General features: G+C 45.6%; 1 long non-coding RNA gene across 1 annotated transcript in view; it reads right to left on the bottom strand.

Moving 5' to 3' along the window:
* Nucleotides 1–14263, bottom strand: part of LOC144771826 (uncharacterized) — a 207752-nt gene extending 193489 nt beyond the window's left edge. Inside the window, exon 1 of the long non-coding RNA XR_013599495.1 lies at nt 14190–14263. This is a non-coding gene — a long non-coding RNA (uncharacterized LOC144771826). The remainder of the gene's footprint in view (nt 1–14189) is intronic.
* Nucleotides 14264–14762: the final 499 nt, after the last annotated feature.

Here is a 14762-nt window from a genome sequence, read left to right as displayed (position 1 = left end):
CTATCCAACCGGGAAAGATGTATCCATGCGAGACCAGTGGACCCCATACGCCGCTCCTAGTCACGCTGGAATATTACCATAGCAGGATGCCATGGTGCTGGTGTGAAAACAGTATCAGAAGTATGTAATGGCAAGAGCATTCCAGGGTCAATCGGTAAGTTTGCCAGGATCATGCTGTGACTCCAGGGTGTGACACACTGTACGGTGCCCCCTTTCTCCGTCTGACTTCAAGGCAAGCTCCGGATCCTGAAGGCCCATCGGACGTCTTCTTGAACTCTTCAGCTGACATTTAGTCTTTGCTTTTACAAAGTCCTGAGCAGCATCTCTGTGGGTCCCTACAAAGCTGCTGGATTGGGCGTGTGTGGTCGCTGCTGAGTGTTTTGGACTGATGGAGCACCCGTAGTTTGGCAGGACACAAGAGCCTATAGGGAACCCGCATGGCTCTCTGTTTAATTTTGATTTCATCAAAGGATTTACCGTGGGTTTTTACCTTAAGTGTATAGTCTGTAGTCTGGAGAAATCAGAATGTGCCCTGATTGATAGGCAAGTGCTTTAATTAGGCGTTCCCCACTCAAAATAGCATCTCAGTCGTTATAATTCAAAAAGTGCACCATAAGAGGCCTTGATGGGGCCCTAGTAGGGGGATTTCGGACAAGGGATTAGTGTGCCCGCTCAAAAGCAAAGCAGCTGGATTAAGTAGATGGGTCCATCCATGTCTGTAGCAGCCATTGTTCAAAGAAGTGCTCAGGAGACTTACCCTCAACACCCTCCAGGAATCCAATGAAGCAGACATTGTTACACCTACCCTGTTCTCGGAGACCTCCGCCCAGTCCTGCAGACCGTTTGTGTCTTAGGTCAGGCAAACCACTTCTGATGAGAGATGTTTAACAGTATCTTCAAGGGTGGATATCCTTACCTCAGCTTCCGAGACCTTCTCTACTGTCTGACAGAGGTCTTGTAATAATAATAATAATAATCCACATTTGTAAAGCGCACAATCACCCGTAAGGGTCTCTAGGCGCTGGGGGCCGCCGGGAAGATTAAGCAAGCTATTGCCCAGAGTCACATGGTGCTGGGCTAACCTGCCGCCGGAGCCGGGGATCGAACCGTGATCCCCAGATTCCAACGTCAGTCGCCCTGGCCGCGGCGCCACACCTCTCCCTGTGGGAGGAGGGATACTTCTTTCTTGGTCTCCAGTGCCATCTTGAAGTCCTGGATAGCCTGAAAAATAAGGGCTATGGTGTCACTCGTCTTTGGAGCATCAGCTTTGGAGGTGCCTTCTGAGGGCCCCTAGCCTATCCCAGTGGGGCCGTGCATTTGTCCATCTTGGTCTGACCGCCTGCCACTCTCTTGTGGTCCATAGCACTGTCTGGAGACCAAAGTTGTATCCCTGGTGAGTTGGAGTGCTTCCAAGAAGGGCAGAAGAATGCTGATGGAGTATTGATCCACTCAGGGAAGTTGTATTGCGTCCTCATCAGAAGGAAAGGAAAGAAGGTCCTGCTTGCACCGGATAGGACTCGCCAGGCAAGCAGGCACCTCGAGCAGTATGAGCCGTCAGCACTGCTCCCACCCCCCGGAACACATAACAGGCACTGCAGCTCTCTTAAAGTCAGCCAATTGTTGCACACTCAATTCAAACCAAGGGAGGCTAAACACAAGGTGCAGAAGGGGCGGATGCCAGTTAGTAAGAAGAGTGTCAAACACACACAAAAAGGCTGCAGAATTACAGCAACCCAGGAGCAACCCCCCTCCCCACGCCACACAGGAAGAGAGGGAGTGTTGATTTCCTGGAGAGGGGGATCTGGTGACAAAGTCAGTGGAAGGGGCTGGCGCTAAGCCAATGGGACCCTCTGCAGGACACCCCAGACCACAAACACTACATCGGAGGCCACCAGCCCAACGTCGGCAATCTGTGCGGCTGAGCCTAGAGGCCAGGCCCATGCAACACAAAGGAAGGGCCCAAGCCCCCTAGGAGCCAGACAAACAGTGTAGACCAGGTCCCTCCAATCACCTCCGTCTGGGCCTTCAATCCCAATGGCCAAGGCACAGCCTCCCCACTCAAAAGTATCTGTACCTAGCCCCCTCCATCCTCCTGTCCCTGTTTGGCTCACCTTGGGGATTCCGCAAGCCTCCTCAGTAGATTTGAATCTCTTTGCAAAGGATTCATTAGGTGTTATATGACTTGTATTTAACATAATTTGTAGAAGAGGGTGGATCAGCACACCTAATTAGCTGCTTTTATTCAATATTATTGAACCTTTGTGAAGTTTCGTGTGCTCTCTAGTATTAAGGGTGCGTGCCCTGCTCCCTAGTGGGTAACAACTATGTAAATATGAGTCCAGGGGAAACCCTGGACTGCTAGAGGCACAACAAATGGGCCATGGGCCTTATATAAAATATCAAAGAGGGAGTTACACCTGGGGGATACACTCAGCCTCAGTAGAGGCGAGTCTGTGTGTTAGCCACAATCCAAAGTGAGGACGTCCTTTGTCCTTAAGAAGACCCCTCACTCACCAACCTAGTTGGTGACATGCTTCATCATCGGGGTCCCACCCAGACAGCCGAATGCCATCCAGGTGTGCTGCGACACCTGATTACAGTGGAGCTGGTTTTGCTTTTTATGTGTGAAAGGGAAAAAAATGAAGTGTTATTAAAAATATCCGGAACTGCCCACTTACGTAATTTATTCTGGGGTGTAGCGGATATAATTAAAAGAAAGGAGCACCTGTTGCCCGATTAGGAGAGCTGTCGGTGAAAACTAAATGGCGTGTGGGATAAAAAGGTTTGGTCTACATGTTTCTACCTATGTGTCAGATTAACAGGTATTCGTCAGGACCGTGGGGTACTTACGGGACGGTATGCGCACGCTAAGGCGCACCCTATCCTCGTAGGTATCAATGGGAGAAACAAAATGAGTCTCCAATAAAAAGGGTTTCTTCTTTAGTCTGTTGAAAAAACCTGTTGGAAGAAATAAGGGAAAAAGGGTTGTGGATAACGAACAAATACATATAAAAACCACAAACATAACACACAGTTGGTCAATGGTGATGTGCATCAACATACATCATAAACTTGATGTGGGGGACGAGTGAAATAAGTCCCAATAATGCCATATACCACGTGGATACAGAAAAGGGGGTGGTGATGAACAGAGTGTCTGAATTAAGCAGACCACTCTTACCCAGTCCAAAGATCAGGGCTTGATCCATCACCGTTATTTATCTCACTGCCCCATCCCAGCTCAGAACCTGGCTATATGCAAATTAGTCTGTCCCTGGCCCAGTGCATCATGGGAACAGGGCAGACCAAACTACCAAGCCAATTCTTCACCAGAAAGGAGACAAGCTACCGGGGACCGGTTTCTGGCATTTCAGCCTCTTCGGCCCGGCTTGCTTGAATCCTGATGGAGCAGTGAGAAAGGGACTCATGTCTGAGTATACCCTGCCAGCCGGGCCGAAGACGGCTGTAATGCCAGAAACCGGTCCCCGGAAGCTTGTTTCCTTCCCAGTGTAAGAATTGGCTTTTGTAGTTTGGTCTGCCCTGTTCCCATGATGCACTGGGCCAGGGACAGACTAATTTGCATGTAGCCAGGTTCTGAACTGGGATGGTGCAGTGAGCTAAAAAACGGTGATGGATCAAGCCCTGATCTTTTGACTGGGTATGAGTGTTCTGCTTAATTCAGATGCTCTGTCCATCACCACCCCCTTTTCTGAATCATATACCACGTGGAGGCACACCCAATGTATCAAAGATACTGAAATCACTGAGTGTCAGCGCTAGTTGTGGAAAAGGCACTGGACACATAACGGCGAAGTGCTGGGTGTTTGTGTCTCAGAAGCTGAGAGATAGCGGAGTCGTCGTGCAAGTGAAGGCGACTGCGCAGGACTATAATGACAAATACGTGAATTAGCGACTAAATTAAAAACTGATTCTGGACCTAGCACAACGACCACACATGAAGCGACGGAGTCCGGTAGTGATTAACATGCACGATTATAGTGAACAATGATTCAGAATGATCCTCTTACTAGGAGCTTTTATATTCAATGCTCCATGAGCCACTCCGGGATCGGCGTGTATTCTCGTTACAATCTAGGTAGAGAATAAAAAGTATAGGAAAAATAAATAATAGTATCGTTCTTGTCATGGGGGTTAGAGGCTACGCTTCACAGGAACAATCTTACTTGTACGAGGAAAATGAGGCGCCGTTCACACCTAGACCGTCACCGCGAGTTCTCCGTGGGTTACTGGGCTGCCGGGTCGGCGAGGTAAATCCGTGTGCCGTTTCCGGGTTGGGCGTGGTTAGGCGGGTAGGACGTGATCGGCGCAGGGCGTGTGAGCGGCTGAGTAACCAATAGAAAGGGAGCTGTACAGTTGGACGTCACTGCACGTTATGCCGTGCCGGTAGCTGTCAACAGCGTTAAAGTGATATTCTTTATTTATTATTGTGATCTCGTGACTAGTGACTGTTTGGTCGTGAGAAATTCAAAACCATGCAGGCATACCAGGAATGTGACTGATACCTTACAAAACGAATGTGGGGAAGTGAAAAATAGCGCAATTATATTGCAGCTAAGTGAGTTCTCAAAGCATGCAGCAGAATAGGAGGTACACAAGAGTTTTCACAGAGAGTGGTTAGTTTTTTACTGAATTCCAGGGAATATTATCGTTCAGGCCCCGTTTGTGAGTGGCCAATCTGTAAATCCAACGCTGTTCCTTTTCGAAAAGGTTGGTTTACTTTTCAACTTTCTCAATAATGGTCCATTTGAAGTCATTGGGGCCATGTTTCATGGACAGAAAATGTTCTGTGAGTTTGGTCATTGTTTTTTGGCAGCGGATCGTGCTGCGGTGTTCACATATGCGTTGTTTGACCTTCCTAGTGGTCATGCCCACATATCTGAGGTTACAAGGACAAATAATAAGGTACACCACCAGCGAGCTATTGCAATTAGTGTGGGATCTGATGGTCCAGATCTTGCCTTCCTCCAGCTGTAATGTCTTGGTGTTCTCTGTTAGGGGGCAGACACTGCAATTCCCGCATTTGTAGTGACCCAAAACCTTAGGTAGGCCCCAAATATTGAGCACTGTGGGTTCTTCCTCAGCTTGTCTCCTAGGTCTAGTGTTCACCAGACTGTCGCGTATACTCCTTGCCCTTTTGTAGGCAAATATTGGTTTTTCCCATTTCAGATTGCCAGTGTTAATGATCTTCCAATGTTTATTGATGGATTTTGACATTAGGTTGGACGCGGAGCAAAAAGTAGTCACACATGTCAGAGGTGTGTCTGTTTTTTCTCTAGGAGTGTCTTCCAGAAGGGCTTCTCTTGGCTGGTTCCTTGCACGTTTTTGGCACTTATTCAGGATGCTGTCTGGGTAGCCCCTTGCTTGGAGTTTGTGGGTTAGGTCTCCTGATTGTTCACGGTAGTCGCTGATATTACTACAATTCCTCCTGATCCTTAAATATTGACCATAGGGCAGATTCTCTCTCAGTGGTCTGGGATGGAAACTCTCGAATCGTAAAAGATTGTTCTTGGCCGTAGGTTTAAAGTGGGTCTTTGTTTCCAAGCGTCTTCCTTCCTTTGTGATTGTTAGATCGAGAAAGGTCAGGGTGGTGGGGTCTTGTGTGTATGTGAATCTCAGGTTGTTGTCCAGGGTATTGATCCACTTAAAGAAATCTAGGAGCGTATCTTCTGGCCCTTGCCATATCGTCAGGACATCATCTATATAGCGCTTCCAGAGAGGGATGTGTGACAAAAATGGATTCTGGTAATTTAAGATGAATTGTTCCTCAAAGTGGTACACATAAAGACCTTCCACGCTGGGAGCAAATGTGCTTCCCATCGAGGTCCCTCCTATTTGGAGGTACAGGGTACCCTCGAACTCAAAATAGTTCTTTTTTAGTGCCAGTCTGGCGCATTCAAGAATGAAGTTCCTAGGAGTTTTGTAAGTCCAAGTTTCTTTTTCCAATGCTCCTTCTAATACCTTCAGAGTGTCATCCTGCGGTATGCTCGTGTAAAGGCTCTCTATGTCGAGACTGACAAGTATGGTATTCTCATCAATTGTTAGTTGATTCAACAATTGGAGGACATTTTTGGTATCCTTCAAGTAAGTAGGAGTTTTTTGGACTAGGGGCCTTAAGAATACATCACAAAATTTTGATAGGGGTTCCAGGACGGATCCTATGCCTGAAACAATGGGTCTGCCAGGTGGGGGATGCTTGTTCTTATGCATCTTAGGTAGTATGTAGAAGTAAGGAATTTTCCCTTCGTTGTTGCACAGAAAGTCAGCCTCTTGTTTAGTGATAAAGCCTCTTTCCTCACCATGATCAGCCAATGACTTGATTTCATTCTTTAGTTCCTGAGTGGGGTCATAGGTCAGTTGTCGATAGTTCTGTATATCGCCAAGTAAGCGAAGGCATTCAGTTCTGTACATAGAGGTGTCTAGTACAACAACACCTCCACCTTTGTCCGCTGGTTTAATGGTAATGGTATCGCAATGTTTCAGTTCATCCAGAGCGAGCCTTTCCAATTTTGTCAGATTGGTGAAGGGTTCTTTCGGCACTAGAGTTTCGATATCATTGAATACAGCTTGTTCGAAGGCCGAAATTTCCACCGGTGTCATGTGGGGAGGAGGCATGAACGTCGACTTTAATCGTAATCCGGTGTCGCTGCGATCTTGATTATCATTGCTGTCAGTTTTGTCTCAATTTTTTTCAAAAAAAGCTTTTAGTTTCAGTTTCCTGAAGAAACCAGCTAATTCGCAATGGAGGTTGAATTTGTCGAACCTTTGTGTAGGGACGAACCCTAGTCCTTTGTTCAGGACTAGTGCTTCAGTAGTTGAAAGAGGTCTGGATGCCAGATTGGTCACTAATTCTAGGTGTTGCTCTGTCCCGCTGGTTGATTCTTGCTCCTGGTATGGTTCGTGATTGGATCCTCTGGTGCCCAGTGTACCTGTGGTACTCCCACTCCTCCTCTGTTTCTTCCCCTGCCTCTTCCGCCCCTCCATAAAAAAGGCCGGTAGTTGTTGGGTGGGGGTGGTTGGGGTTGAAAGGGTGGTTGCCATCCGTACATCGGGTATGGTGGGGGATGGAATGGTGGTTGATATCCTTGCATCATTGGATTAAACTGTGGCCAGTTATTTTGTTGTGCAATTCTCCCTCTCCCTTTACCTCGTTGTTTGTAACTTCCTGTACTAGAGGCACTTGAATTACTGCTCACCGAACTATTGCTCGGGGAAGCTGGTGTTGTATCCGGTTTACTCGGTGCTGTATATTCGGGGTCAGAGTAGGGATAAGTTTTCACGAAGGAGAATTTTTTCAAGTCCTTCTGGAACTTTGTTACTTTTTGTTGGGTGAGATTCTCCTTGTATTCATTGATCTCTTTATTGAGTTCCTCTAATTTCTTTTTATAGCCAGTGATAGAGGCCTTTATTACTCCTTCAGTGGCTTGAATTTCCACCAAGATCTTTTCAGATAGTCGTACCGCAGTTTTTAGGATTAACATGATCCAGTCATGTGTGCAGTGCCAGGCTATTAAGGCCCAATCTTTTCGGAAAGTGGCATCTTCTAAAAAGATTCGTGGGGCGTTGGTCACTAATAAGCCTTTAGGAGCCATTTTGTTGATCACATATTCCTTAAGAATAGTACCATGCAGGATGGTCCTTATCCTGTTTTTCTTAAGTTCAGAAAGTTTCTCCCACTCAGTGGTTTGCGAGATGCTCTGTGAAATGTTAGTGTCTGCAAAAGTTGAGAGATCTCCCATAATTGCATCGATCTCTTCTGATGAGAAAGTTAGGCCTTGGTATTCGCTCATATTGTCAAAAAAATGGTGACGAGTGTGTGGTCCAGAAAGGCGGAGAGTTAAAAAAAGGCTAAAAAAGAAAACTCTCGCAGCTGTGCGCTGCCAATAGTACGTAACCAGTAAGGAGAGAAAGGGTATTTGCCTGGAAGGCAGGAGAGGGACTCCCTGTCCCCTTAGATATATCAATAAACAACAAAGAGGGAGTTACACCTGGGGGATACACTCAGCCTCAGTAGAGGCGAGTCTGTGTGTTAGCCACAATCCAAAGTGAGGACGTCCTTTGTCCTTAAGAAGACCCCTCACTCACCAACCTAGTTGGTGACATGCTTCATCATCGGGGTCCCACCCGGACAGCCGAATGCCATCCAGGTGTGCTGCGACACCTGATTACAGTGGAGCTGGTTTTGCTTTTTATGTGTGAAAGGGAAAAAAACGAAGTGTTATTAAAAATATCCGGAACTGCCCACTTACGTAATTTATTCTGGGGTGTAGCGGATATAATTAAAAGAAAGGAGCACCTGTTGCCCGATTAGGAGAGCTGTCGGTGAAAACTAAATGGCGTGTGGGATAAAAAGGTTTGGTCTACATGTTTCTACCTATGTGTCAGATTAACAGGTATTCGTCAGGACCGTGGGGTACTTACGGGACGGTATGCGCACGCTAAGGCGCACCCTATCCTCGTAGGTATCAATGGGAGAAACAAAATGAGTCTCCAATAAAAAGGGTTTCTTCTTTAGTCTGTTGAAAAAACCTGTTGGAAGAAATAAGGGAAAAAGGGTTGTGGATAACGAACAAATACATATAAAACCACAAACATAACACACAGTTGGTCAATGGTGATGTGCATCAACATACATCATAACCTTGATGTGGGGGACGAGTGAAATAAGTCCCAATAATGCCATATACCACGTGGAGGCACACCCAATGTATCAAAGATACTGAAATCACTGAGTGTCAGCGCTAGTTGTGGAAAAGGCACTGGACACATAATGGCGAAGTGCTGGGTGTTTGTGTCTCAGAAGCTGAGAGATAGCGGAGTCGTCGTGCAAGTGAAGGCGACTGCGCAGGACTAAAATGACAAATACGTGAATTAGCGACTAAATTAAAAACTGATTCTGGACCTAGCACAACGACCACACATGAAGCGACGGAGTCCGGTAGTGATTAACATGCACGATTATAGTGAACAATGATTCGGAATGATCCTCTTACTAGGAGCTTTTATATTCAATGCTCCATGAGCCACTCCGGGATCGGCGTGTATTCTCGTTACAATCTAGGTAGAGAATACAAAGTATAGGAAAAATAAATAATAGTATCGTTCTTGTCATGGGGGTTAGAGGCTACGTTTCACAGGAACAATCTTACTTGTACGAGGAAAATGAAGCGCCGTTCACACCTAGACCGTCACCGCAAGTGCTCCGTGGGTTACTGGGCTGCCGGGTCGGCGAGGTAAATCCGTGTGCCGTTTCCGGGTTGGGCGTGGTTAGGCGGGTAGGACGTGATCGGCGCAGGGCGTGTGAGCGGCTGAGTAACCAATAGAAAGGGAGCTGTACAGTTGGACGTCACTGCACGTTATGCCGTGCCGGTAGCTGTCAACAGCGTTAAAGTGATATTCTTTATTTATTATTGTGATCGCGTGACTAGTGACTGTTTGGTCGTGAGAAATTCAAAACCATGCAGGCATACTGGGAATGTGACTGATACCTTACAAAACGAATGTGGGGAAGTGAAAAATAGCGCAATTATATTGCAGCTAAGTGAGTTCTCAAAGCATGCAGCAGAATAGGCGGTACACAAGAGTTTTCACAGAGAGTGGTTAGTTTTTTACTGAATTCCAGGGAATTTTATCATTCAGGCCCCGTTTGTGAGTGGCCAATCTGTAAATCCAACGCTGTTCCTTTTCGAAAAGGTTGGTTTCCTTTTCAACTTTCTCAATAATGGTCCATTTGAAGTCATTGGGGCCATGTTTCATGGACAGAAAATGTTCTGTGAGTTTGGTCATTGTTTTTTGGCAGCGGATCGTGCTGCGGTGTTCACATATGCGTTGTTTGACCTTCCTACTGGTCATGCCCACATATCTGAGGTTACAAGGACAAATAATAAGGTACACCACCAGCGAGCTATTGCAATTAGTGTGGGATCTGATGGTCCAGATCTTGCCTTCCTCCGGCTGTAATGTCTTGGTGTTCTCTGTTAGGGGGCAGACACTGCAATTCCCGCATTTGTAGTGACCCAAAACCTTAGATAGGCCCCAAATATTGAGCACTGTGGGTTCTTCCTCAGCTTGTCTCCTAGGTCTAGTGTTCACCAGACTGTCGCGTATACTCCTTGCCCTTTTGTAGGCAAATAATGGTTTTTCCCATTTCAGATTGCCAGTGTTAATGATCTTCCAATGTTTATTGATGGATTTTGACATTAGGTTGGACGCGGAGCAAAAAGTAGTCACACATGTCAGAGGTGTGTCTGTTTTTTCTCTAGGAGTGTCTTCCAGAAGGGCTTCTCTTGGCTGGTTCCTTGCACGTTTTTGGCACTTATTCAGGATGCTGTCTGGGTAGCCCCTTGCTTGGAGTTTGTGGGTTAGGTCTCCTGATTGTTCACGGTAGTCGCTGATATTACTACAATTCCTCCTGATCCTTAAATATTGACCATAGGGCAGATTCTCTCTCAGTGGTCTGGGATGGAAACTCTCGAATCGTAAAAGATTGTTCTTGGCCGTAGGTTTAAAGTGGGTCTTTGTTTCCAAGCGTCTTCCTTCCTTTGTGATTGTTAGATCGAGAAAGGTCAGGGTGGTGGGGTCTTGTGTGTATGTGAATCACTTTGAGGAACAATTCATCTTAAATGACCAGAATCCATTTTTGTCACACATCCTTCTCTGGAAGCGCGATATAGATGATGTCCTGACGATATGGCAAGGGCCAGAAGATACGCTCCTAGATTTCTTTAAGTGGATCAATACCCTGGACAACAACCTGAGATTCACATACACAGAAGACCCCACCACCCTGACCTTTCTCGATCTAACAATCACAAAGGAAGGAAGACGCTTGGAAACAAAGACCCACTTTAAACCTACGGCCAAGAACAATCTTTTACGATTCGAGAGTTTCCATCCCAGACCACTGAGAGAGAATCTGCCCTATGGTCAATATTTAAGGATCAGGAGGAATTGTAGTAATATCAGCGACTACCGTGAACAATCAGGAGACCTAACCCACAAACTCCAAGCAAGGGGCTACCCAGACAGCATCCTGAATAAGTGCCAAAAACGTGCAAGGAACCAGCCAAGAGAAGCCCTTCTGGAAGACACTCCTAGAGAAAAAACAGACACACCTCTGACATGTGTGACTACTTTTTGCTCCGCGTCCAACCTAATGTCAAAATCCATCAATAAACATTGGAAGATCATTAACACTGGCAATCTGAAATGGGAAAAACCATTATTTGCCTACAAAAGGGCAAGGAGTATACGCGACAGTCTGGTGAACACTAGACCTAGGAGACAAGCTGAGGAAGAACCCACAGTGCTCAATATTTGGGGCCTACCTAAGGTTTTGGGTCACTACAAATGCGGGAATTGCAGTGTCTGCCCCCTAACAGAGAACACCAAGACATTACAGCTGGAGGAAGGCAAGATCTGGACCATCAGATCCCACACTAATTGCAATAGCTCGCTGGTGGTGTACCTTATTATTTGTCCTTGTAACCTCAGATATGTGGGCATGACCAGTAGGAAGGTCAAACAACGCATATGTGAACACCGCAGCACGATCCGCTGCCAAAAAACAATGACCAAACTCACAGAACATTTTCTGTCCATGAAACATGGCCCCAATGACTTCAAATGGACCATTATTGAGAAAGTTGAAAAGGAAACCAACCTTTTCGAAAAGGAACAGCGTTGGATTTACAGATTGGCCACTCACAAACGGGGCCTGAACGATAATATTCCCTGGAATTCAGTAAAAAACTAACCACTCTCTGTGAAAACTCTTGTGTACCTCCTATTCTGCTGCATGCTTTGAGAACTCACTTAGCTGCAATATAATTGCGCTATTTTTCACTTCCCCACATTCGTTTTGTAAGGTATCAGTCACATTCCCGGTATGCCTGCATGGTTTTGAATTTCTCACGACCAAACAGTCACTAGTCACGAGATCACAATAATAAATAAAGAATATCACTTTAACGCTGTTGACAGCTACCGGCACGGCATAACGTGCAGTGACGTCCAACTGTACAGCTCCCTTTCTATTGGTTACTCAGCCGCTCACACGCCCTGCGCCGATCACGTCCTACCCGCCTAACTACGCCCAACCCGGAAACGGCACACGGATTTACCTCGCCGACCCGGCAGCCCAGTAACCCACGGAGCACACGCGGTGACGGTCTAGGTGTGAACGGCGCCTCATTTTCCTCGTACAAGTAAGATTGTTCCTGTGAAGCGTAGCCTCTAACCCCCATGACAAGAACGATACTATTATTTATTTTTCCTATACTTTGTATTCTCTACCTAGATTGTAACGAGAATACACGCCGATCCCGGAGTGGCTCATGGAGCATTGAATATAAAAGCTCCTAGTAAGAGGATCATTCCGAATCATTGTTCACTATAATCGTGCATGTTAATCACTACCGGACTCCGTCGCTTCATGTGTGGTCGTTGTGCTAGGTCCAGAATCAGTTTTTAATTTAGTCGCTAATTCACGTATTTGTCATTTTAGTCCTGCGCAGTCGCCTTCACTTGCACGACGACTCCGCTATCTCTCAGCTTCTGAGACACAAACACCCAGCACTTCGCCGTTATGTGTCCAGTGCCTTTTCCACAACTAGCGCTGACACTCAGTGATTTCAGTATCTTTGATACATTGGGTGTGCCTCCACGTGGTATATGGCATTATTGGGACTTATTTCACTCGTCCCCCACATCAAGGTTATGATGTATGTTGATGCACATCACCATTGACCAACTGTGTGTTATGTTTGTGGTTTTTATATGTATTTGTTCGTTATCCACAACCCTTTTTCCCTTATTTCTTCCAACAGGTTTTTTTCAACAGACTAAAGAAGAAACCCTTTTTATTGGAGACTCATTTTGTTTCTCCCATTGATACCTACGAGGATAGGGTGCGCCTTAGCGTGCGCATACCGTCCCGTAAGTACCCCACGGTCCTGACGAATACCTGTTAATCTGACACATAGGTAGAAACATGTAGACCAAACCTTTTTATCCCACACGCCATTTAGTTTTCACCGACCGCTCTCCTAATCGGGCAACAGGTGCTCCTTTCTTTTAATTATATCCGCTACACCCCAGAATAAATTACGTAAGTGGGCAGTTCCGGATATTTTTAATAACACTTCGTTTTTTCCCTTTCACACATAAAAAGCAAAACCAGCTCCACTGTAATCAGGTGTCGCAGCACACCTGGATGGCATTCGGCTGTCCGGGTGGGACCCCGATGATGAAGCATGTCACCAACTAGGTTGGTGAGTGAGGGGTCTTCTTAAGGACAAAGGACGTCCTCACTTTGGATTGTGGCTAACACACAGACTGGCCTCTACTGAGGCTGAGTGTATCCCCCAGGTGTAACTCCCTCTTTGTTGTTTATTGATATATCTAAGGGGACAGGGAGTCCCTCTCCTGCCTTCCAGGCAAATACCCTTTCTCTCCTTACTGGTTACGTACTTGTGGCATTATATAAAATGAACACAAGTTAAATCTGTGTATTTACTGCATGAGCAGATAACATTTATTTCCAATACTTTATATGTTCTTGAGAAAACATAAATAACATATATATTCGTTTAATACATTCATACATATACGGGTTTCTATGTTTAACTGAGAATGTTCAATAACCACATAGTCAGAGTACCTATAGTAACCACTTGAAAAAATGCACATGAAAAAATGTATAATAATTGAACATTGTTAAAGTTGATATCCAGAATCCCAATGCATTTCGGGTTCAAATTGAACCCTTCGTCAGGGGATAAATTGAAGAAAGGTCAATCTTGAAATAACAGCCCCCAGTAGTGAAGTCTCTACGGGATCTACAAAACAGCAACAAAGAATATTTTCTATGTCCAACTCACATATGAATTTCATATTACACAAAGAACAACTCGGGAGTGCCACTGAGAAAGAAACTCCATGTGAAACGTAATGTATTTCGTGCCCAGAAATACTTTTGTACCTATGTCAAAGGATCATGCAAATCACTGCAAATGTGGTGACAGTCCCAAAAGAGTGAAATAGATACCATGCCATCAAAAGGGTGAATAGAATTAAAGAACTCCTGTACCATATTGAAGGACTCATGCCTTATACGAAAAAAGAACGTGCTCACAAAGAGATCAATTGAAAAAACAACATATTGCGCTTACAGCGATGGAAATACGCGTGAAGCTCCGATTTTCAGGTATGTGTTTCCTCAGCCAGAAAAACTACCAGTGTAGGTCCAAAATGCCTGAAAAACAGAGGGAACGGGGTCTAACTACCGCTAATATGGATGGAGCTGCGTGAACATGCTGTGGTAGAGACTTACAGGTGAGCTTACCGCCAGTGTTCGAATAAAGGAGCTGGCTCCGTGAACCCGTGAGAAGAGATCTGAAAATGAATAATACAATCCTCAGCATTGAGGTAACTTGCTCTATACATGTAAAAAACCGGACAAACAGCCCATTATCGTACCTGCAACTACCACCGCCGTTACACTGATTCCAAGGTTAGAAGCGAGTCCGCCCATCGGGTCACGTGGTGCGGAACTCGCCAGAGTTTATGGGAACAAAAATAGAAAACGGACTTCCGATACAAATAAGCAGATCTCCAATTTGAACCCGAAATGCATTGGGATTCTGGATATCAACTTTAACAATGTTCAATTATTATACATTTTTTCATGTGCATTTTTTCAAGGGATTACTATAGGTACTCTGACTATGTGGTTATTGAACATT

This window comes from Lissotriton helveticus, chromosome 8 (assembly GCF_964261635.1).
Source record: "Lissotriton helveticus chromosome 8, aLisHel1.1, whole genome shotgun sequence".
NCBI lineage: Eukaryota > Metazoa > Chordata > Amphibia > Caudata > Salamandridae > Lissotriton > Lissotriton helveticus.
The sequence above is the reverse complement of the archived record's forward strand: the minus strand, read 5'-3'. Positions and strand labels throughout refer to the sequence as shown.